The following is a 26,270-nucleotide window of genomic DNA, read 5'->3' as shown; positions in this document are numbered from 1 at the left end:
AGACTCTGCACTAAGCATGGAGCCTGATGGGGGGGGCTCAACCCCAGGACCCTGAGATTATGTCCTGAGCTGAAATCAAGAGTTGGACACCCAATTGACTGAGCCACCCAGGTGCCCCAAGATTTAGTAGATTTTCTTGAGTAAATATTTATTCATTTGCTGCATTCCCTTAAAGCCATTTCCAGAATTTTTGTTCATTTATTTTATAAAAAAAATCTTTTTCCACAGTTATGATTGTTTCACTGGGGAGAGCGTCTTAGAAATCTTCATGCTGCCATCCAGAAGTCATCTCTTTATACATTTAACTTATAAGCCTTTATCTCTGTTAATCCTTTGAACAACTCAAGAATAAGGTAAATATCCAGCCAAGGTTTAAATTGAGACTTTACACAATACCTTGCTTGTGAGAAGTGCTTAATAATATTTGATGAATAAATTAATGAGCCAAAAGTATCAAGCAATACAATTTAGGGAAGAATAAGTTTTCAGATGAGGGATATTATAATAAGGGCTGTTATAGTTGGGTTAAGAGAGACATCATGAAGTTTTTTTTTTTAATGGAAAAAATGCAATTTCTTACAAATTGCAGAGTTCATAACCTTTGTACCTAAACTATGGGTCTTCATGACTAAGACATGATGTACAACCAATTTATCAATTCCACAGACACATGATGTTATAGTGGTTCTTAAATTCATTGTGAGAGATGGTTCACTTGGTCACTTGGTTCATTTGGTGTACAGAACAAAGCCCTTGGAGGGGAAGTGCTTACTTAATGTTACACTGTTGGATTTACTGGGGCATGTTTGGGAAAGGCATTGGAAGTTTTATTTGCATGAGTGTCCAATGGTATTGCTGGAAATAACTGAGCATATAAGTCATGTACGAAGTTAGGGAGAAGAAGCCTTTTTTGAACATACCAAATAGTGTCCTAATGGGCAGGGAAATTACCCTGGAATGACAATAGATTTAAGTGGTCAAGCTCAGTTAAAGGAAACAGCTTAATGATATGGGCTACTATAATTTTGTATAACACATATTATCTTCTAGCCCAACACCTGAGAAGAATGTGTTTCAAGACCTCCAAAAGATGGTTTCTTGAGGAGTGTGAAAGAATGGGAGAGGGAGAGGAAAAGAAAGGAGAAATGAAGTGGGATGAAAAGAAGAGTGGTAGCTCTAGGGAAGTTGTAAGCTTTCTTTGCCTTTGTTGTGATCTTCTGTATGGAAATGAGAATATTGACAAAGGTCCTACAAGAAATGAGTGAAGTCAGTGTGACAAAGTCAAGTCCCAAAGTTTTGTCTTATTGAGCTCATGCTATTGGATGTGAAATCAAGGGCATAAAACAGGTGGTGAGATGTATTCTAGAGGACTACACAGAATTAGAAGCAATGATGTTAATATGGTGACTTACTACAGCTGAGTACTTCTACAGCATGTGGAGCAGTAACTCAGAAAGGGTGTAATTTCTGAGGGAGAACATGGAGCCAGTTGGCAAACATGAGTAAAGACAGAAGGCAGTGAAGAGGAGCTTCAAGAGTGTAAATGGGTTGTAACCCCCCAGTAATAATAAAGGGAAACTTTAGTGGCTGAAGAGAAAACCAGGTGGGTGATTGCAGAACCACACCAGCAAGGAAGAGACTGGGAAGGTGGTGTTTTCTGTAATTTCTGGCAGAAGGCTAGAGCCCAAGACTCTTACTATCATCATTCCATCCCTTGATGGTACCTCAAGCACAGGGCAGGTCAAGTGTATTTCTCTGATTTTATTCTCTTTTGCAAAATGGCTAAAAGGGGGAAAAGAAAAAAAAAGGAAAATTTTTGTATTCTGATAATTTTTGTTTTTGTTTATATCTCCTTCTATTTATTCTTTTGCAAGAAATCTTCTGGCTCAAACCTGTTAATACCTGAAGCCAGATTCCAGGGTCTATGATAATTTCGTCTGGTCTGGTTCCTCTCAGAGCAGTTAATCTTTCTCTTTGGGCTATAATAACTGCAGTGCTGTAGTCTCAGAGCAATGAAACCAAGTTAGACCTAGGCATGAGAACACTGCCTACACTGAACTGAAACCTTGAAAAGCAGCCATGGCTGTTTCAGCTCCATTCATCTCCCAAAGCAAGTAGCAGAGTCTGCCAGATGGAAGTAGTCTAATTTGGTAGATGGAAACGTTTCTAAGACTCGTGAACTGTATCACAAATGCTACCAGTTGAAGTCTCTTGCACAACTCGCAATTGTATTCTCCTAACTGTATCATTTGGAAAGCCCAAAAAGAGTACTGAAGAATAGAATGGAACAAAGTCTACCCCAGACAACTCTTTTAAAGTTTGCTGATGTCATTTAGAGCTCAAACATTTTGCTACCTACCTCTAAGGGTTAAAAGCATTTCAAAGGTTTTTTTCCCTGCCCTCAGCACATCTTTAAATGACAGGCACAGATGTTTGCCTTCACTTCCTAGCATCTTCAACCTGGGCATTCATTGTCTAAGCAGTGGAGTTTCGGTCATCACATGAATGATTACAAAATACACAGCCAAGTCACCTGTCCTAAGCCACCTTCATCTCTCGTGTGGGTCATTGGATAATTAGATATTTGAAAAGCACCTTGAAATAGGGCTATAAATAACTCCTTTCTCCAATTTTAGAAAGCTCCATGGATAGAAGGGTCATTGGAAAAATCCTTGAATCATCCTGCATAAAAGACTGGTATTTGTTTGCCTGAGAGTAATTCAGGGCGAGAGGGAGTATGGTGTGCTGGAAACAGGTCCTGATGGAGAGGAGACGGGCATTTTAGTCTTGCTGTGTCACTAATTAGCCATGTAAGTTGGGGAAGTCTCTTCTCTTTATGAGCCTACCTATGTGGAGTGAGGACTGAACTTGATGATCTTTAAGATGTTTTTTGAATATTCTGTGAACACTTGTTTTACCTCTGTGCCACTTCGGTAGTCTTCTTGGACTATCTTACTGGTGGTTCCTAATTTGTTACTAAGTAAGTGGCTCCTCTAACTTCGTAGGAAGCTCAGGAAGCCTGGTCTGAGCCCTTGAACACTTGAGGTTTCAAGTTTTCCATTAAGGGAGAGAAGTTGGTGTGGCGTACCAAGGCAGGGCAGAGATAGAAGAATCGGTGTCCCGGGAAGCCGCTGGTATAGTCAGCACATAAAATTCAAGATGTTAGCTCCCTGCCTGGAATTCTGGAATACATAACAATCCTTCCACAAGGCCTACTGCTGACAGAAAACCAGAAGAGGGATGTGTTCATGACTGAGGGGAAAACAGTAATTAAGGCTGTAGCTTCTGAAGACAGACGGCTCTGGGAGCTGCAGTGTACAATTGATTAGCACATGGTACTTAAATGAAGTCAGATGAGTTTGTAACTCCAATTTGCCATTTACCAGCTTTGTGTCCTTTGGAAAATTTCTTAAGCTCCCTAAGCCTTAGATGATTTATTTGCAAGATGGGGGAATGTCAGAAATGATCTCCGATGAGTTTGGGGAAAATTATGTATGTAGAGTATGCTTAGCACAATGTCTGGCAAATAGAAAGTTCACAATGTGCATTAGCTATTCCCATTTTTATTAGTAAGGTCACGGGGTGATGATATTTATGTTTACTTTATGAATACCTATTTGTGAATGAATGCCTTTAATAAATACCTATTATAGGGTTATCACACTATAGATATAAAGAAGTGGAAGACATGTTTTTTTTTCCTCAAAGTAAAGTTAAAACTTTATTTTTGAAACAAAATGGTTGCCTGTTTAATCAAAGGCTTATGAATTCTATCATGCTAAAAAATGTCTAAAAATTGTGTCAATTATGAAAAGTATGGATAGATACATTTTAATTATATTTGAAAAGTTACCAAGCCATAGTGAGAAATGTTACAGTAAAAAGCATATCCAATTGGATTTCATTTCAAAGATTGCTGATTATGTAATAGTAATAATCCTTAAAGTTTAAGCCTTTGAAAAATTAAGCTGAGTTCTAAAAATATTTAATTGGATCATTTTGAAACCCCAGGTCCTTGATTTACATGTAATTTTGGCATTGGGGTTTCAGAGTGTGTGACTATGAGGCACCTGGCAGAGATGGATTAGGTCCAAATCCAACCAGACGCTTAGTGGCAGATGGCTCCCAGTGCAGTTACTCCAGACTTGGAATGTGCAAGAAGTTAAATGCTCAGAGGCTGAAACCTAATTCATTATGGACATATGTGCACTGAGTTTGGGGGAATCTGTGGCCACCAAAGAACAGTGTTGTGTACCTAATACTGAATGAGGACCTATGAACTAGCATGACATCAAATTATCAAAGTTTACTTCTCCTAGGCCTCTAGGTGATTTCCCAAGACATTGGAACATTATTCTCAGGTGCTCCAAGGACACAATTCAGTTTATTCTCATTCAGTTTATTTATTTGCCAAATTCCTTAACATGCAGCTTAATCTCTTTCTTCCAAACCCAGTGCAACAGATTCTCCTATTTATTCTGGGTTAGAGAATCTCTTGTCCTAAGAGCCTTCCCTAAAAGTGGGAGAAAAACACAGTCTCTAGTACAAAGAAACTCTAATTGACTATTTTAGCCAGCCATTGAACCTGTGGTGGGCACAGGTTCCCAAATATTCCTTATAACTCTGGGGCACATTGGAGAAATGTGCTCATTGCCTAGGATGCCCGAACAAACCATCTCCTGTTGCCCTCTTAAGATTCAAGTCAGCCAGTCTTCCTGAATCAGAGTGGCTTTTTCTCAGGGTTTCCTTTGACCAGAAGTTCCTTACGCACTAAGATTCTGGTAGAAAAACACTACAGAGGCTAGAGAAGGATCCTTTAGCCTAGATGATCAGACAACAAATATTCATAGAGTGTTATGTAATAGGAATAGCTGATGATATAGATATTTGCTCATGGGATTTATATAGGTCAGTGGACTGGTCCTTTCCCTAAGTATAGGTCAAGAACAGTTGGGATTATATCCTTTAAGACAGACTTTCTCAATAGTGGCACTATTGACATTTTAGACCCTGTAATTCCTTGCTGCTGTGGGGAGCTGTCTTGTGCATTGCATTGTCTGATTACCAGCATCCCTAGTTGCTACCTACTAGATACCAGTACTAAACCGTAGTTGTGACAAAGTCTCCAGACATTGCCAAATGAGCCTTGGGGTGAAAAACATCCCCAGTTGAAAACTACTGCTGTAAGACCATCCTACTCTCTGGGCTTCTCTAGAGTCATCTGGGAAGGGGCTGGTTTATGTTTCCATTCAGGAATCAGGGTTCACATATCCTGTAAACCATGTCTAGAAGAGTTTAATAGGGGGCGCCTGGGTGCCTCAGTCAGTTAAGAGTCCGACTCTTGATCTCAGCTCAGGTCTTGACCTCAGGGTCGTGAGTTCAAGCCTTGCACTGGGTTCCATGCTGGGTGTGGAGCCTACTTAAAAAAAAAAAAAGGTTTAAATACTTTGTCATGGCTCTAGACCAGCTTTTCCCAAGCTGATGTTTCATAAATGCTGTTCTCTAGAATGTCAATTGATGCAGAGTTAAAAACAATGAGTCCTATCGTCAAGTACACTTGACACATACTGATCCTGCCTCCTTTCCCCACAAAACCTGCATTCTAGTCTTTACCCCATTTCATAGCTACCTGTTTTCTCTGGGCCAGGGAGCCTGCTTTATCCCTTGTAAAACCTTCCGTAACCTGTTCAACCTGATAGGATTGGATCTTTTCTGATAAGCTCATTAAAGCTAAGGCATTACTACCTACCCTTTTCCTCTCTCAGGCATGCTGGGATTTTTAAAGGGCTCATGAGGTACCAGGGACAGCTTGATAGAGGAGGTTCATTTGAGCATGTTAGTTTCCATGGTTTTCCTTAAGTCACATGTGATGGGCCATCCCTAGCATTCATTGTAACTCAGAGTTTTTCTTGTGTACTTTTGTCCAATAATTGTCTCCATCTTATAGCTACAGTGAACTTAACACACCCTTCTTTTATTCCTTATTATTTTCATTTTATCCCAGGAATGAGGTAGCAGAATATATTAGATGGAACTTAATTCATGCCTGAGTTATTCTGAAGAGTACGTTAGGAAAGTCTCATTTTGTAGATGAGGGACTAAGATTCAGGGAGGAGAAATGAGTTGTCCAGAACATGCAGCTAAATAGACCCCTTGCCCTTCTAGGTCACAAAAGACACTTGGTACACTTGGTACATGAAATTTAAACAAATTTCTTTACTGTAGAACTTCTCATTGTTTTTGAAGTGCTCCTGTGAATTGTAACTCTCTGCAAGAGGATATAGTACTTAACATTCCGAAATTTTCAGCAGAGATCCTTTTTTTGCAGAATGTTTATTGATGTCCTTGAGGACAGAATTCTGAAGATACCATTTGGGAAATGGTACCCAAGGACATTCAACATTAACTCCAGTCAGTTTGTTGGCCTAAGAAGAGGTCCCCTCTGAAGTCATCTAAAGGAAATTTAGCAGCAGGTATAAGCAATGGGAGATACAGCAGCAAGGTAGTTAAGTTCTGGAGTCAGTCTGACTCTATTCAGATCACAGCTCTACCACTTACTATTTCTGTGTCCTTGAGCAAATTATTGAAGCTATCTGTGCCTCAGTTTTATCTGGAAAATGCATTTATGAATGGCACTACTTCAGTGATCTCTGGAAGCGGATTAAATGAGTAAATAAATGTAAATAATTTAGAATATCACTTAGCATGTAGTAAGTCCTGAACCGATACTAGCTATTGTCCTTATTAGGACTTGGAAGCAATATCGTGAATCCAGAACTCAGCTATAAGGATTGTGAGGCTAGCTCAATTGAGGACAAAATAAAATTGTTCTAGCCAATTGAAAGAGTCTACTTGTTTGCCTGAGGCTTTAGATTGGATAATTTCCCCTATGTATGAAAGCACTAAAAAAGTATCCTGGCTGAACACTGTTAAGTACTCTTTCAGGTATAGAAAGATCAAAGACAGACTGGAGAAGAAATCAGTTTTCCTTTCTCTTCCCCATTCTGGTATGTTCAGGGCATTGGTTTTAAATATTAGCTTGGAATCTTTCTAATTGACCACTTGCCATGAGAGGAGAAGGCCAGAGCTGAGATGGACTTTGATCTCTCACTATGAGTTTCAGAAACCTAGCACAGAAACCCTTGTAGAATCACAAAAGATGTTGAGGGTGTTCAACAAAAGGAGTAGGTAAAAGTATCTAGTGATACAGGGAATTATTCTCAAGCTGTAGTCTTCTCTAGCAGAGGAAGCCTTCAGTGAAAAAGAGATATAACTGTCTATTTCACTCCCTGAATTAGAGGCATTTTGTCATAGCCGGGGCCGCTGAAACACCAACTGTGCATTTAGGCCTCAGTCAGATTTTTGGATCCATCATGTTCTTGGAAGATTATGTACTTAGGAAGCTTAGACCAGTGGATTGAAGGCTATTCTCTAGAGGTCATGTTCTCCTCCCCTCCTCTGTCAGTAGTATCTGGAACTTTGTCATCCAGTCCCTCCTTTGTATCTGGCTTTCCAGGAATTTTGATCCTGCCTCCTCTCCCCACAAAACCTGCATTCCAGTCTTTACCCCATTTCATAGCTACCTGCTTTCTCTGGGCCAGGGAGCCTGCATTATCCCTTGTAAAACCTTCCGTAACCTGTTCAACCTGATAGGATTGGATCTTTTCTGATAAGCTCATTAAAGCTAAGGCATTACTACCTACCCTTTTCCTCTCTCAGGCATGCTGGGATTTTTAAAGGGCTCACGAGGTACCAGGGACAGCTTGATAGAGGAGGTTCATTTGAGCATGTTAGTTTCCATGGTTTTCTTTAAGTCACATGTGATGGGCCATCCCTAGCATTCATTGTAACTCAGAGTTTTTCTTGTGTACTTTTGTCCAATAATTGTCTCCATCTTATAGCTACAGTGAACTTAACACACCCTTCTTTTATTCCTTATTATTTTCATTTTATCCCAGGAATGAGGTAGCAGAATATATTAGATGGAGCTTAATTCATGCCTGAGTTATTCTGAAGGGTACGTTAGGAAAGTCTCATTTTGTAGATGAGGGACTAAGATTCAGGGAGGAGAAATGAGTTGTCCAGAACATGCAGCTAAATAGACCCCTTGCCATTCTAGGTCATAAAAGACACTTGGTACATGATGAGAATAGCTCCTTCTTGCTGTGCTTATTATCTTAGGTTCCAGGATCTGATGCTGATGGAGCCTTATTTATGGGTGAATGACAAGGCCACTTAGAATGTGGTCTCAATTGGCTCTGGACTTTCCATGCTCAGAGGAGCCAGAAGCAGCTGAGATTATAAAATCTGCTCAGGACTCACACTCATTCTCAAAGCATTTTCTTAGCAACTAACGTAGCAAAATTATATCTATTTTATTGTGTCTCTTTTGCCTTGTTCAGATGAGTGTAAAGAGGATTTAAGGAGGCAAGCAGGAGAGAAGAAAAGAGTCAGTCATTTCTGGGGATTTGTCACTTCACATTCCCTTCACAGGGAGTTGAGGAACCACAAGAGATTTTTTTTTTCCCACTTTCCCTGAAAATTTTGAAGTCAGTTATGATAATGAGGAGCAATTCTTAGAGATGTCTATAATGATCCAACAGAGTCACCTTATATAAGGCATAATTTAAAGTGCAAGATGATTTCAGGAATTGGAGAAGTTAAAGAGAATACGTTTATAGAAAAATTTAGGTATAATTTCTTTGCCCCGCTCCATTGAAAATCAGGTCTTTGAGTCATCTTCGATGGCTCAACTGCCCTGGAACATTAGGCATTCTTCAGGTGGTTTGTAGAGTATTTTGAACTTTCTTCCTAACTGGGCTGGGGCTGGTAAAAGGGAGAATGGGATTACACTAGCGGTAGCTGGGAGCTCAGTGCCCTTCCAAATACTGGCGGACCCCCATGATGCATTGTGGAAGTCAAACATGCTTGAGTCAGAGTTGTCTGAGTATGACAAAGCAATACTAACTGAATGTATAAGAAGAACTAAGACTAGCAGATAGGTTCTTATTTTCTAAGATAATATTTCAAGTTTTTTCTTGACCGAGGTTGATATATGCACAAGCACATTTTCAGGAACTCTAATAGAAGAAAAATTGCTACTTCCTTTTAAAAAATTCATTAAGAGACACAGCAAAGATAATCCAGAAGCAGTCAGAATGCTTCATATTTCATTTTAAATAACTCCTTTGAGGGTGTTGAATGCTTCTTTGCGGTACCTCTGGTACTATCAGAAGTGATTTGTAACAAAGCACTGGAGAGAAAGTATCCATCTTGAGTTAATCCAAACCCTGCAGGACAACACACACTCCAGGAATAATATTGGTTTCCTAGTTAGGCAGCAGCTGCTGTCTCTCTTGCCACCAGAATGATTGTGTTGACAGATCTTTGTAGTGTGAGTCAAATCTTAAAGGCATAATGAGCAAAGGCAACACCAGAGCTCTCTTCCAGTGTTTTTGGTAAGGCTTTTACCTTACCTTAAGGTAAGGTAGTTGTTTCAAAATAGGGAGTTGGAAGATGGATCTGTCTTTTCTGTATCTGGATCCAGCAGTGCTTACTTAATGTTTTGTTTGTTTCTCTTTTTTTTTAAGGTTTTTATTTATTTATATGACAGAGAGAGACACAGTGAGAGAGGGAGCACAAGCAGAGGGAGTGGGAGAAGGGAGAAGCAGACTTCCCGCTGAGCAGGGAGCCCGATGCGGGGCTTGATCTCACCACCCCTGGATCATGACCTGAGCCGAAGGCAGATGCTTAATGACTGAGCCACCCAGGCACCCCTAGCAGTGCTTAATGTTGAAGGTACATTCATTTACATGTGTTAACTTGAGCTTTTTAATGAGGGAAGGCAAAGTTAGGGAAAGAATAAAAATGTCACTTAGGTTCCATTGCTTATAAGACATTCAGGGATTCTGAATCTTCTTCAACCTAGTGTCTGAAAACATAGTAAACCTTTAGAAATAATATTCTGTTGATCAAATGCCTCTTTATTTCTAAAGTTTTCAATCCTTTGCTCCAGAGAGAAAGAGAGAGAGAGAGAATGAGAGAGAGAAGACACAGACAAGGGAATAAAAAAAGCAAATACCTGAACTTCAGAGGTTAACAATCAGGTTAAAAGCCTCAGGAATGTTGACACTGAAACATTCCCCAGAATGCAGAGAAGATAGAGCTGTGATAAATTAGACGTGGATATTAGTGTGTGTAGAGTTTGACCTGGTGCAGTACACTTGAAAATGCACAAGTGCAGATGCACACAGGATGATTTTAAAGGCCAGAAGAGCCTTATAGTCTAATGGTGCTGAACTTGAAATCTGCTTTAGCCTTAGGGCCATTATGAAAACCATGAACCATTTAAATAGTAGTAACAATGGCTGCCATATGTTTTGAGCATTAAATTAGGCAATTATGCAGATGATTGATTTCATCATCATGTCTGGTGTTAATAGTAATATTCCCATTTTACAGATGGTGAAACTAAGGTGAAGAGAGGTTAGGCAACTTGCCCAAGGTGCCATAGGAGTCATTCCCTCATGTTCGACTCCAGAGCTCATGCCTCTTGTGGCAGAGACAGTGATTTGTGTACTTGCATTTCCCAGCCTCCCTGCTAGGGGACAGAGTTCCAGCCAAGTCACTTGTGTGACTTCCAGGGTGAAGCAATAAAGAGTTTATGTTCCCTATCCTCCTGTCTTCCCCTTCCGCTGGGAATGCAAAGTGTGTGTGTTTTCAAGATGTCAGTGTCTCAAGATAAAAGAACTCAAAGTCACCATTTGTGAAAGTCACCCAAGGAGATCCTTCCAACACACATTTGTCTATGATGTGGGCAACAAATAAGACTTTGCTCTGTTAAGCCACTTACATTTCAGGGTGTATTTGTTACCAAAGCATAGCCTATTCTATCCCAACTAATATATTTCACCTTTTTCCTTACCTACTTTAAATTTTAGCTGTTAATACAGTATACTGTATGTTTTATTCTTCCTCATGAAGGGTTAGTAGATAATAAAATAATCAAATTGAACATATTATCTCTAGAAGTGTCCTCTAGAATAAGAGAATAACACAAAAACTTAGAATGGCAGTTTTTGCATGAAAATAATGCCTTTGGGGGCTATAATCAAATTTGGGGATTCAGGGTCCTGCTCATTTAATTTATGAAGAATCCATTTGATATCTCTTGTTTCTATATGGCTCATGATCTCTTGTCAACTTCACTCTAATCAGCCTATTTATGAACAAAGATCAAACTGTGAATTGAACTTGTTCTCTTTTCCTTCAAATTTCCTTTAAAAAAATTTTCCTTTGAGGAAAGTCTGAAGTACTGTGTATTCCTTGGCCTATTTGACTCCTCAACACCTTTGATTTCAGGAGATAGACTTAATGGAGAGGAACTTCATGACAGATTGGTTCCATTAATAAGCACATATAAGAGGTTGACCAGGGTGCCTGGGTGGCTCAGTCAGTTAAGCATCTGCCTTTGGCTCAGGTCATGATCCCAGAGTCCTGGGATTGAGCCCCGCATTGGGCTTTTGGCTCAGCAGGGGGTCTGCTTCTCCCTTTCTCTCTGCTCCTCTCCACCTCTCCTGCTCATGCTTTCTCTCTCACTTATATTCTCTCTCTCAAATGGGTAAATAAAATCTTAAAAAAAAAAGAAGGTTGGCCAGCTGTTATGTCCTCAATGGAGTAGGTCTAACTTACCTCCCTCTCACAGATGGGGAATATGAGGTCAAGGAAGAGAGCTATTTTTTTTTTTAAAAGATTTATTTATTTATTTGAAAGAGAGAGTGAGGGGAAGGGCAGAGGGAGAGGGAGAGAGAAAATCTCAAGCAGACTCTCTGCTAAGCATGGAGCTCAATGTGGGGTTCAATCCCACAACCCTGAGATTGTCATGACCTGAGCAGAAACCAATAATTGGATGCTTAACCAACTGAGCCACCCAGGCGCCCCTCTGGAAGAGAGCTATTACTGAACTTTGATATCTAGTACCCTGTCCTTTGTTAGGTATTCTGAAACCTGTAAGAAGAAACTCTCCAAAATTTTCCTGATAGGGAATGACCTTTGATTTCTTTGTAATATGTGGACTGTCCGCCTAATTATAAAAGGCTAGTTGTGCAAATGACTGATGCAGGAGAACAGCTTCTCTCCAGGGAAACATCATGAATGGGACATGACAGTGGTAGCTGACTTGAAAATGACCATGTACAACATCAAGTTCAGTTGGTGATATTAGGGTTCTGTTGGAAAATCTTAAGAAATACCTTTATGTCTTAACACTTTCTTTGGTGAATTCCATCTATCATTTAATGTCATCTAGATCGGGAACACATAAAGCTGGACTTTTGGTCTGAGATACTTTCTCTTCCAGGTTTCTCTCTAATGTAATCACTTATATGTTTTAAACACATCCTCCTTCAGCACATATGTCTCCAGAAAGGGTAAACTTTGATTATATCTTCCTTGAACACTGATAGGAGTTGAATAAAAATGTGTGATTCATACATTCAGGGGGAGGGGGGATTGGTGTTTTGGGGAGAATGATGAAAGGGTTAGATTTTTGGGTCCCCCCGCCGATGTGGTTGTTGTTACCATCAGAAACCTCAGGGTTTGATTCTTCTAATAGATTTTATATATGTCACCTTTCCCTTTTTTTAGATCTGTGTTGGTCATTTAGCATTGAAATCTCAATACCAACCCAACACTGTTATCTAAACTCCTGCTCAAAATTTATTTATTTAATGATTACCAATCCTGATTCTATGGCTGATTTATTTGATTGTTTATTTTTGATATCTAATATGCAATGTAATGTTAATTTCAGGTATACAACATACCGATTCAACAACTGTGTACATTACTCAGTGCTCACCATGGTAAGTACAGTTACCATCTGTTGCCATATGACTATATTACAATATTACTGACTCTATTCTCTGTGTTGTACTTTTCATCTCCATGACTTATTCATTTTATAACTGGACGTTTGCACCTCCTATCCTCCTGATCTCTTTCACCCATCCCTCCTCTGTGGCTGTTTAGCGACTGATCCTGGGTTAAGAGGATCAGGGCATGGTGTTGGAGGATGACGATGTAAAGATGCTTCTTCCCTTTCTCTTTGTACAGAGGTAAAGGCTTTTCTGGTTTTGATAGAAAGTAAAAGTTGTGCCATGTTGACAGGACAGATGAGGCAAGGCACAGCATTAGCTGTTCCATCTGGTGTTTCTTAAGTAGGACAAACTATTCTTGGAGCTCTGCAAAGTGCCTGCTTCATCTCACAAGAGTTTGAAATGACTGGGCTTCTCAGTGAACTCAATAGGTGGGAGATGTGACTTGTAAAACTAAATGAAAAAAAAAATGGAGACATACGGCCTACAGAGAATAACTGTCTAGCAAATGCTTCTGTTTCTACAAAAGCTCAGCAAATAGTTTTTACGATAAGCACAATTCTGTTCCCAATCCACAAATCTTATTTTTAATAAAAAGCCTCCAATTTCTCTTTAGTAATCCTTTTGAGATTACAACTACAGTTTGTCATTTGCAATGATAAACTCACCAGTCACCAGGTGTTTAGCACAGGATTCGGGGAGGTGAGTAAAATTGAAATTTCAAAGCCACTATCTCCGCATGGGCCTCATAAAATTTTTGGCAACCATTGCGGGAATAAAGCTTCCCTTCCCTCCTCTTCCCTTGGCTCTGAAAGAGCTAGTACATTGCAATGAGCTCTGTGTAACTGGATGTTCTATGAAGTTATCTCAGCTTATTTCTCATTTTTCTGTCTTACAACTGCTGTTTCAAGCTTGATATAAACATTATTAGGTTGCACATATGTTTCTGATTGGGAAGTCCTCGAATATTTTCTTGGGATCATCGCCTTCTAAAGTAGTTAAAAAGACAAGCTTAAAAAGACCCCTCCCAGATTGTGACTTGACCTAATGAGTCATATTGATAATCAGGTCCAATAACGTTAGATTTCAAATGTAATTTCCTTTGGTTTCTTATATCTCTATATATTTGCAGAAAGAATCCATTTACCATAGCACCAAAAACTTCAAGATACCTAGGAATAAATTTAACAAAAAAAAATGTTTAAAAGTACATATTTTCCAAAGAATATGAATCTGTACTAAAGGATACAGAAAATACTGAAAAATGGAGAGGTATAACACGTTTCTGGTGTAGATGATTCAGTATTGTTAACTACCTCAGTTAGTCCTGAGTAAATCTATAAATTCAATGTAATAATTGTAATAAAATTCCCAATTTGACTTTTGATTACCTTGAGTACCTTGATTATAAGGTTCACCTGGAAGAGAAATTTCATAAAAATAGGTAAGAGAATGTTGAAGAAGAAAAATCATAGAGGAAATTGCCCTTTACTTTTCTGTTTTGGTGATTGTTGATATTGGCAATAATTTTTTGAACAGTTCAGTTTAACAGCAACTCATCACTTTTTTTAAATTAGTGCACAAATGACTTTGTGCTGGGTTAATTCAAGAGATTAATGGCATACTTCATTGTTGCCTTCCTGGTTGAATTAAGTATATGTAAGTCAAATTGCCCTTAAAGTTTTATTAATAGGACTTTATGAGAACAGGACTATGGTATGTTTGCTACAAAATAATGCTTTAAAGTTTTTATTTTTTTTTATTATTTTACTACAAAAATCTCTAAGGCTAAGAAGTCCTAGCAGTTTCAATAATAAGCAAAATATTGAAATTGAAGCTAAAATTATTTTTCTAGTCTTCTGTACTCTGAGTGAGCCTATTACCAGAGCAGATATTTTGTTATTTCTGAAAATAGTGAATCCATGAAAAAATGGTCATCCATTAATTGTCATGCTTAACTCTAAGAAAATTAGTCTATTCCCGGTTTCTTAACTCTGTGTCAGTAATGTCTTATAAAAGGACTCAAGCTGAGAAACAGATGCAGATTTGTTGTTTAATTCACACCTAATAGAATGATGGAAATTAAAATGAATCCACAAACTGCTTTGCTGCTTCCATGACCTATACCTTGACAGAAGGTATCCTGAAGAAAGCTCATGGTTGAAAAACATTATATATTTATGAAGTGCTCTATTGTATGAAATCTTAAATTTCATCCTAGGCTGCTTCAATGAACTATCTAAAAACGGGACAATGTGGTATTTGAAATAATGAATGTTTTACTAAAGATTCTAAGTCAGAGTCAAATTAAATCAAGCTGAGACAGCCTGATGTTCTTCTATATTAACTGAGTTTCTAATGATCACTGTGTTTGCATTAAAAACTGTCTTGGGATGTGAAAAGATCATAGCTACCATCCTGTGAGACTCAGCCTTGTGCGGAAAATACAGCTAATAAGGCAGGACATAGAATTGGGATTTGGGCCGGAATTATAGGTAAGAAGAACTGCTGTGAAATAATTGTATTCATTCACTTATTTAAAACTATTGAGCAGCTGCTGTGGGCTAGGCATCTTGTTAGATATGGAGCTCATGATGACAGATAAGCATGGTCACTTGTTCAAGAACATACTCCTTTTCTTGTGAACATTCCTTGTAATGTTGAAATAAGGTAACATCTGTAAAGTAAGTGACACTCTGTAGCTAAACAAACATTAGTTCTCCTCTGCTTTGTATTTTCATGTAGAGGAAACCTCACTATATTCAGTTGCCAAGAAGACTTAGCATTCAAGTGATACTGATTACCAACTGAATGTGGGTCACAAACAGTGTGAGTGATGCAGGGAAGAGGTCACAAAACAAATATACTCTGTAACTTGTGAGCAAATAAGAATGGGAGGCCTGTATCCACAGAAGAAAAGCAGTCATTGCAAAGTAGACATTTCAGATATACAGCAGAATAATTCCGAGGGAATAAAAGAGAGTGGTTAAGAATCTCTCCTGACTCAGTCAACTGAATATAAATGATGTACATTTTCTTGCTAATATCAAAGTGGTGCACTTAGGGGTTTATAGTTCAGATGAGAATGAATGGGGCCAAGTTTCAAGTTACTGGATTATTTATTTACTTATTTAAGATTTTTCTTTCTTGGGGCACCTGGATGGCTTAGTTAAGTGTCTGCCTTGGGCTCAGGTCATGATCCCAGGGTCCTGAGATGGAGCCCCACATCGGGCTCTTGGCTCAGCCGGGAGACTGCTGCTCCCTCTCCCTCTGCCTCCTTGTGCTCGTTCTTTCTCTGTCAAATGAATAAATAAAATCTTAAAAAAAAAAAAAAAGATTTCTTTATTTGAGAGAGACAGAACAAGCCAGGGAAGAAGCAGAGGGAAGGGGATAAGCAGACTCCACACTGAGCATGGAGCTTGATGGGGTGCTTGATCCCACAACCTGGAGACCATGACGAGCCAAAATCAAGAGTCAAATGCTCAACGGACTGAGCCACCCAGGCACCACATAAATTACTGGATTATTTACATTTGCCCTCTGGGTCCTCTATCCTTTCAGAGAAGGCATTACTTAAAAGAGAAATGGAAACTGAGGGATTACGATCAGAGAATGACTGAAGAGTCTTTAAACCAGAGGCAGTGTTTGTGCAGGATAAGGTGAAAAGCCTAGTAGGTTGACTAGAGATGTTCTAGATTAAAATGCAGAAAAATCCTATAGGAGCAGTAGATAAGCCACTATTGTCCTAGACTTATTCTAGCAGTTACTACTGAAGACTTCAAGTTCTGCTACACTAACTTGGACGCTGTTTGCTTCTGTGGCTCTTTATACTCCTTGTGCACAACTTGGCGGCTCCAGACCCAGGGCTACGTCTCTGACCTGGGTTTGCTCTTACACTGCATAAAGAAGTGATCGGCAGAATGATGTTAATTTCTTCTTTAATTTGTTTATTTAACAACATTGGGTTTATTGAGTATTTACTAGACACTCATACCAGACACTCTTCTAGACACACATGAGGCATCGGTGAAAAAAACAGAGAAAAATTTCTGTCCGTGTAGACATTACATTATAATGTGTGTGTAGGGGTTTGGAACAGATAGGAATACATAAAAATAATGATTAAACTATATGGTATTTAAGAAGCTGGTAAGTACTGTGTAAAAATAGATCAAGGTAAGGTGATCAGGAATGCTGGGGGAGGGGGTGGTGACATTGAGGTGATATTTGAACCAGACTTGAAGGAGCACAGGGAGCAAACCTTAAGAATATCTGAAAGGAGCGTTCCAAGCTGAGAAAATAAGTGGAGAGGCCTGAGACAGCAGTGTGCCTGGCGTGTGAAAGATAATCCAGGAGGTGAGCTTGGCTGGAGCAGAGGGAGACGGGGAGACACTCACAGGAAATGAGGTCAGAGAAGGACTGGGTTCAGATTTGTAGGGTTTTATAAGGCATAGTAAGACTTTTCAGTTTCCACTCTTGCCTTGACTGTGGATGCTGACCCTGATACTTTGCAACCATTGATCTGTTGAACTTTGTTCAACATCTAATAAGGGTCAGCTCCTAGGTTATGACTTTGTAAGAAGATGGAAAGAACTATGGGAGGAGAGAGAGAAGGTTTGTAGTTCCACAAACTGATGACTAGCTTGAAGAATGCTAAGGCTGATTGTTGGTTGGTTGGTGATTGGATGTGCCCTTTGAAGGTGTGAATGCACCCTTCTTGCTGTAGGTGTAAACCTTTGGCATGAGAAGATGGTTGATCTTGTGGAGACTTCCAAACCAGGAACTCCCAGTGAGGCTGTCAATCAGGATATCCTACCTCCACAACGCCTGAAGATGTCAGCTACTTTTTAGCTATTTAAACACATCAAATAGCCACTTCTTGCTCAAGGGCTATTTTTGAATTGTTTGACTATGTGTAGTTTTAATTTGAGTGGTTGGTTGTTAAAATTGTCATCCATATTTTAGATTATCTTTTGGTCTATTTTATTTTAAAAAATCATAACCACATTCTAATCTTTTGCTTTTAGAAAGAGGAATGGAAAGCACCATCATAAGAGAGGAAAATCTGAGGATTTTATCTTTAATCCTGGAAATGTGAGAGACTTCCTCCTCCACCTCCTAACTCTGTAGGTGTTTTTCAATGATATCAAAACATATTTCTTATTACAACCTTAGATGAAAAAAGGCAATTTCAAGAAGTCAGTCCTTTAGGGAGTATTGCAGATTCCCTAAAACTAAATAAAGCAGAACAAATAGCTGGGCACTTGAAGGAATCTGCAAATATATCTATTTCTTCATTTTTCTATTAACATCTGCTACTTTGGAGCCCATAGATATTTTGATATTAATATGAAGATGCCATGTATTACAGAAACAACATTCAGATCCATAACTTACACTAACACTGAATTCAGAGGACACCAAATCTAGTGAGAAAAATATAAATGAATTAGTTCTGACCATGAGATTCAAATTCTTCCTAAGGGTGTTAGGTAATTTACAAGATGAGGTAACACATATGTGTCTTCAGTGACTTAGAGTTCGCTGAGGTGACATGATATCAACCCAAATGAGTACAAATCAGGGCCATGGAATCAGTTGCAGCTCAGAGAGGCTGGGGCATGTGACACTGAGTAAAATAAAAACCGTGGCATTTGAAAGGGGAATGAGGCCAGAAGAAAAGGCATTTGCAAAGCCAGGGAACATTTTAAAACACTTTATTCAAAACAAAAATTTGTCCTACCATTTATTATCTTCTCCATCTCAGCCTCCACTCATACTGCCAATTCTAGAGATTTGTCCCCTGTCTGATAGCCAGTTGTATTATGTTCTTCATTTCTGGGAAGGTTGACTATCTTTATGATAAAACAAGTCCCATCTGTCTGAATCCAGAGCCAAGTTAAACAGAAAGGCATCTCTCCTCTAAACTTAACCACCAGGGGGTAGTCTGAATCTAAGAGTAAGTGAATACACCAAGCTGAGGTGGGTTTGGGAATTTGGGATGTTTTTTGGTCCACTTTTGGCCTTCAAATTCTGGGAATCTAGTTTTTGGACTGCCTTTTACTTTGGGAATAAAGAAACTTCTCAAAGCAATTTTGCCTAATCACATTTTGAGAGGGTTCTTGACTCCTTCCTCAACAAATGACTGCTTACCCTCTGCTGTGAGTAAGATCTAGGCTTTAGGTCTATCTCAAACTATGTTCCTAACCCCAGAACCTCAACCCTATCACCTTCAGAGTATGACCCTGAACCTAACAGGATGAATTTCTTGAGGTCATGCTAGCCTTGAAGCTTTCAAACCCTAAATACTACACAGAAATCCAGAGAAAGCAATTAGCATTCTGAGTGGCAACTGTCCTATCATTCATTTTGCCCCTTAAGGACATTTAAAATGTAGGTAGGCCGAGAAGCCAAATGCAACTCCGTAATTCTAATTAGCGTATGACTTTCAGTGTATCTGATTCATTCAGATGAAATCAGTTTCATTTTCTTATTTCTTTTTTCTATTTTTAATTAAAAAAATGGAAAGGTATAATTTTCAAATACTACTAGAAAAAGTAATATATATTTTTACTTCATAATTCGTCTCTCTTTGCTAGAGGTAAGTATTGCTCACAGGTTTTTTTGTTTATCCTTCCAGGAAAAGAAAAAAAAATGTGTGTACAAAAACATACATATATAAACCTCCCACTGTTTTGAAATGAGTTGCAGCATCTCATGTACATACACCTCTGCTTTGCCTTTTTTGAATTTTTTAATCTGGTATTTTTTTGGAGGTTATCTTTGAGAAAATGTCTTTACTCTGCTGTGTGAGTATAAATCTAGGCAGAACTCCTTGGTCAAGGTTTATGTGTATTTTAATTTTTTGATGGATATTACCAAATTGCCTGCCAAGGAGGATGCCCCAGTTTCTAGTCTCCTTAACACATCATGAGAGTGCCTGTTTCTCCACATCACGGCCAATACAGCACTTGCAAAACCATGATTTTTGACACTATATTAAATGACAAGTTATATCTCACTGTTTGAATTAGTATTTTGTTAGTTATGAGTTAAGTTGAGTATCTTCTGACCTGTGTAGAAGCCCAGTTTCCATTTGGGTTGTCATGCCACCTTCCAGTGTCTTTGAGAATAAGAACAACATGCAGTCTTTGAGCAGGAAATCTATTGTCCTTGGTGTTGCCAATGTCATCTAGTAGTTGTGTGTAAATATTTTGTTATGAAACTCTGTTGAGAGACAAGGTACTTTCATTATTCCAGTGTGAGAGAAATCTTATACTTCCCATCTAACAGGCACATTATTAGTATTACAACACAACATGACCTATGCTCTACAAAATGTTTGCATTTTCCCTTGAAATGAATTTTACTCTTTAAGTCAGAACATCCCTCACAACATATATATCATACACTGCTACAAATGGCCAAATTTATTATTGCCAACTTATATTTGACCGGGTTTTTTTCAACATTATTTTAGTCTTAGGAAAAAGCAAATTGGTCATAATTAACATTACAAATTTCATTTTGGTAAGCAAACATTTTCATTCAGTATGATCTCTGACAGTGTTTTTTATTTGAGCTGGTTGGCTTGTAAACACATAATAGACACTAATTGTGGAAACCAGGAGCCTGGCTTTCTCTTACTGTGATAGAAGCTGCTTTGCATAGGTTGTGTTTATTAGCTATTCTGGTGACCCACATCATCTGTGATGAATGTGGAAATGCTAATTGATAGTTCATAAGGAACAGACAAAAGGGTGTGACTCTATTTAGGGTCAGTACATATTAAAAGAAATACAGTCCTCTTCTACAAACCAAGAGAAACAAAAGTAAAGAGGCAAAGATGTTTTTATCAATATATGGTCAAATATTTTCTAAAAATTTTCTTAAATGGTTTTCCTAGTAGATGAGGAATAATACCCTCAGGCAGGGGAAATATGATGGGATTAAAATGAAACTGGTGCCCTAATCTCAATGTCTAAATAATCTTACATGTACAGGGAGCTATAATATAATGATTTTGGTGAGAATTGGCATATTCTTGGCCATGGTTTTGAAGTATATATTAACAGTATATTCCCTTGAGGGAGCCTAAAATTCTCTCACTTATTTCCCACCCCTCCACCTGTGATGAAGAGACCTTAAGGTGAACCCCATGATCTCTTTCTGCTGGTGTTCACACCCTTGTATATAATTCCTTCCCCTAAGTGTGTGTGGAATTGGTGAGTTGCTTCTAAACAATAGAAGATGGCAAAGATAATGGTATGTTACTCCCATGATTACATTATGTTATATAGGACTTTGTCTTCTTAGCAGACTTGCTCTATAGAGATTCCCTTTCTGGCTCTGAAGTGAGCCATCATACTGTGGGCTGCATATGTGGGGAAGTCCACATGGCAAGGAACTGAGGGAAGCCTGGGGAGGCTAAGGGCCACAGACCTACAGCTACAAGGAACTGAATTCTACCAACTATGTGTGAACTTGGATAGGACCTCAAGGCTTAAAGGAGACCAAAACTCTGGTTGATACCTTGATTTCAACTTTATGAGACCCCAAAGCAGACAATCCAGATAAGCTGTGCCCAGATTCCTGACCTACAGAAACTATAGGAGTCAAAGGTATATTATCTTAAGCTGCTAAATTTGTGGTGATTTGTTATACAGCATAGGAAATAACATACAACTAGCCAAAAAAAAAAAAAAAACAACCCACAACATGTGGCATATTGTATCTTTATTCAAAATATTCACTGCCCTTCTCTGTGGGCAAAGTTTACTTCCTTGCGCCATTGGTATCATGTAATATGGGATACCCATCCCAACAGGAGGATTATACTTTCTTGTCCTTTGAACTCAGAAGTGATCATCTGATTTTCTTTGGCTCAAAGTATGTGGATGGAAGCAGAAACTTTAAGAGCCAACTTCAGGTTGTCCATCTTTCTCTTTTTCTTTCTTGGCTTAACTACATCTGATCTACATTGGACATAAAGTGGCAACAAAAAGTAAACATTTCTTTTTATAAGCCACTGAGACTTTATGTTACTACAGCATAATCTAGTCTTTCCTTCTGAGGAGGAATAATTCCGTCAGACACAGTTGGGTCAAGTTACTGTGCAGAGTTTTAAAAATTTTGTCTTTTGTCTCTCTTTAAATGCTTTGCCTCATTGTATTATCTTCCTTTGGTGATTGCTTTGCATTTCATTCTGTGTCTGTGTCTTCCAGAAACCATCTGGTGCAATAGAACAGTCTGGAAATGGGTATTTTTAGGATCTTGATCTGGGAAGTCTTCTTGGGATTAGGACAGATTTCAAGGAGAAGGAAAGATGAAGTGCGCTACTCAGGCTATTATGAAAAGGCTCTTTCTGTGGGCTGACTTTTGCATCCTCCTCACCTTTGTAGAAGAAAGTTCTCAAAGATCAAGGTCAGTATGGAGTTCAGGGGAAAAGGATCAAAGAGGACATTTTGTCTGCCTCTTGTTTAGAAAAGGGGTTCCCAAGATCATAAATGTTACAACCAAGTTCACCGAGGCAGGGAACCAGTCCTAATTGGTAATAAAGAGTGTTTCTCCTTCAAGAATGTTCACAATGCTTTGACTCCTCAAGATTTAGCCATGTTAAGGGGCTGGTCAAGGATTTAGTGGCTTTTTTTGTTTTGTTTTGTTTAAGATTCCTGGCATCTCTCACATTGGAGAAACATTGCTGATGGCATTTAAATATTTAAGGACAGGATAATAGAGGAAGGTAAGAGGATATGTTTCACTCAAACGCCACCTTAAGTTGATCATTTAATGAAGGACATGAAATTTCCAGAATTTGTGTTGTTGTCTAGCCACAGAAGGGAGACTATTACCAAATTCCTTTGGAAGTATTTTACTGTGAAACAGGGTACATAGGAATTTGTGCATTCATTTCTATATGATAGTTAACTTTAGCTTATGTTGATTTAGGATCAGCCTGGAATCAGACTACCTGGGTTTTTGAATCCTTAGGCTGCCACTTAATTTGCTTTGTGACTTTGGATAAGATTCTATAACACTCTGTGACTCCATTTCCTCATCTGTAAAAGATACCAGTTGCCTATGACTGTTGTGAGAATTAACTAGTACATGTAAAGTGCCTGCTTGGTTAACCTAACTTACTCTTAGTATTACCACACATGCTTCAAAGTGGAAAAACTTCCGACTATATAATTGAAGAAGAGGCCTCATATATCCAAAGTTGCATTTCATTCATTTTCAGTTCTTTTCCTGTGTGTCCAGATTGGCTATATCACACATGTATTAGAAGACCTGTAAAAATCACAGCTTTCTTTAAGCCTTCTTTCTTGTTATAGTCCCCCTACCAGCTGTTTGCTCTCTAGCAACAAAGTTGGAACTACAGTTAAAAAAATCCAGTTATGCTAATTAAGGGGGAAAAAAGTTTTTTGCTTCAGAGATAGTCGCTTGCTTTCTTTATACCAGTTTGAAGTGAGAGGACTTTCATTTGCTGGCTATCAACTAAATGCAAGTGTTCTGACATGCACATACCCATTTGTCATTAGCAGCTCTGCCTAGCTGCATAGCATTAATACTGTTTCCTTCTAGGGCAACGGGCTTGACCTGGGAAAAGGACAGAACTGATAGTTAATTGGTGGAGTCCAAGGAAAGCTGGCCATTAGGAGAAGACAAACAATCTAAATTATAGCCTGAACTGGAGTGTCAAAATCAGGTTAGATCCAAATGAGATTAAAGTTTGAGAAGTTTCTGATCATGCTGGGCAGGTTTGGACCAATAGGAGGCTTTAGGATGGCCATGATTCTTGTTGTTTGGCATCTAGAATATAAGAATGGAAGGTGTGACTGAAAAAGATGAAGGATCTGGAAGCATGGCCCAGCCCTAGAGAAAAAAAATCTCTATAGGAATTAGGAAAAAGGGCCAGGACCATAACTGTCTAGGGTAGAAGGCTAAGCCAAAACAGGCTCTGGAGTCTTGAGTGTATGGTTGGGGTAGATGGGGAAGGCTGTTGCTCACTGATCATTTTGGAACCAAAGACACTGTTCACTCAGGGATGTTTACATATGCTATAGAGAGGCCCAGAGAGAACCACCAGGAGCAACTGCACTGGACTAGGGGGCCTAGCTATGGCTGAACTCCCAAGAGAAAGACACTATCAGTGGCAGTTTGGGGGAGCCTGAGAAGCATACAGTTTAAATCTTAGTGCAGTATTTTCTTTGCCTTCTCAAAGTATAACCTATTTTATTTTTAAAGGGGTCAAAGGCACAACCTCTACTATTGTTAGTATCCAGCTGTTTGCTGACATGTGTGGAAAGAGAAATTCAGAAGGAGCTGGTCCTTGACCTCATCAGCATGTGTAGTTTTACCTTTTTGTATCTAGAAAAGAATTTATGTAAATGCCCTTACCCAAAATTAGGCTTGAATAGCATGTTTGTTTCTAACTAATTTAAATGTTTATTTAAGTAAAGCCAATTTAATGAACCAGTAAGGGCAATTAACTGTCATCTAATTTGTAAAATCATATTAAATTTACATTGGGGATCTAAGGAAAATGATGGTTAAATCCTTAAATCTTAAGGGTCTGTTTTATTAGAATCTACATCATTATAGTAAGGTTAAACTAGGATCTTAGTAAAAAATACAAATGATAGAATAAATCTAATGTCTTCTTTAAATGTTCACATTTTTATACATGAAGACATTTGCTTTGATAATGTATCAAAAAAGATTCTTTTAAGCTAATTATTTTTTAAATGGAACATTTTTTGCAGAAGAAAATCATTCCTTCCTGGGATGTGAAGGATTTTACTGTTTATTAGGGGAATGAGGAAGATTCAACCTCTGACTTCAGAGATTTTATCTTTCTTTGAACCTTAAGTAGTCATAAAAAGAAATGTATGTATGGCTATGCAAGCGTATGTGTTACAGCCAAAGTCTGGAACAGGTGATTTTTGACAATAGACAGCAAAATTTATAATTAACTTAAACAGCTGGCTAAGAACTAAAGTGTCATACAGGGAAGGAAAGAAAGATCTCTTATTGTAAGCCAAAGAACATGGCTAATAGCTAAATGCTGCTTTAGTTGGCTAAACATAGATTTGCTGACTTTCAAATACATGTTGGTCATTAGCCAACTGAAACAACTGAAGTCAACATTAACATCTAACAAATGTTACCTCATTTGAAATTCAGACTATAGCTCATAACATTTTGGTGACAGATTGATTTTAAGTCAATGGGGAAATTGTTTTTGAAATATGTTAATGTGTTTTTCTCTTTTGCATTTCCATGTACATGATCTTCTGACTAGTTAGTCTGATTTGTTCATTTACCTAATATTAGCAGTCTTTTAGCTTTAGATTAATAAGGGTTTGAGTAGAGAAAATAATTATGAAAGGTAGAATTTATCAAGAGAGCAAATGATTTTAGAGGCACCTGGCTGGCTCAGTCGGTGGGGCGTGTGACTCTTGATCTCAGGGTTGTGAGTTCAAACCCTACACTGGGTATAGAGATTACTTCAAAAAAAAATCTTTAAAAGAAATAAAATAATTTTTAAAAATTCCTTTAGCATAAGTGGCACTTTTGTTTGCCTATTCAATAACCAGTAACTTTCTTTTCTTCTTTCTAATAGACTTGTGATTTGGTTTAGTTACCCCATTGTGCCATGAGCCTTAAGAAAGATGTGTGCCTGCACCAGGGCTGAATCATGACTGGTCTGAGCCAATTGTGGTGTTCCAAAGACTACTTTAGGTATCAGCATTTGATACAGTTCTGAAAAGGGAGATGCTGGGATAATTGTAATCCAAGTTTTCCTTGCTATAAAAAATTATGAAAACATTGTTTTAACAACTAATTGAGTTCATGAATTGGCCAAATGGTTATATCATTTGGTTGTTAGTGAGAGTGAGTTTAAAAAGGCTTGCAGTATACAAAATAATTATAGTGGAAGCACTGTGTGTTAAATCTAATTAGCATTAAATGATTATTATTCAGGGAACACCCGCCCCCCACCACCACACATGGACACTGAAGTACTCACTAGAAAGCCTAATAAAAAATAAGTGACATTACAAGTGTTTACAAGAATATGGGACAACAGTAAGCTCTTATATGCTGGTGGTATATATTATACTTCAATTTTAAAAAGTTTACAAAACAAATAAATAAAAGAACCCAATAGAGGAAAAAGCAGTTATCTTCTGCTGCTAGATATTACTATACCTGCCTGGGACACCTGGCGTGATGGCAGCTATCATGTGGCTGTCAACTGGTTAAGGATGGCAGGGAAGAAAGATGTAGGGAAGCTGTCCTCAATGATGCAGTTGAGCACTGGATTAACAAACCTGAAATCAACCTGCCTTGGGAATAATCACATTGGATAATGCCATTTCTTTACTGTCT

General features: G+C 38.4%; 1 long non-coding RNA gene across 1 annotated transcript; it reads left to right on the top strand.

Moving 5' to 3' along the window:
• Positions 1 to 228: 228 nt before the first annotated feature.
• On the top strand, positions 229 to 18,063 carry LOC141374799 (uncharacterized). The gene is made up of 3 exons (XR_012381923.1): positions 229 to 353; positions 12,812 to 12,863; positions 17,903 to 18,063. It is a non-coding gene; the product is annotated as an uncharacterized lncRNA (long non-coding RNA).
• Positions 18,064 to 26,270: the final 8,207 nt, after the last annotated feature.

This window comes from Callorhinus ursinus, unplaced genomic scaffold, assembly GCF_003265705.2.
Source record: "Callorhinus ursinus isolate GAN/ISIS: 27379988/994484 unplaced genomic scaffold, GSC_fseal_2.0 scaffold2, whole genome shotgun sequence".
NCBI classification, from domain to species: Eukaryota; Metazoa; Chordata; class Mammalia; order Carnivora; family Otariidae; genus Callorhinus; species Callorhinus ursinus.
The sequence above is the reverse complement of the archived record's forward strand: the minus strand, read 5'-3'. Positions and strand labels throughout refer to the sequence as shown.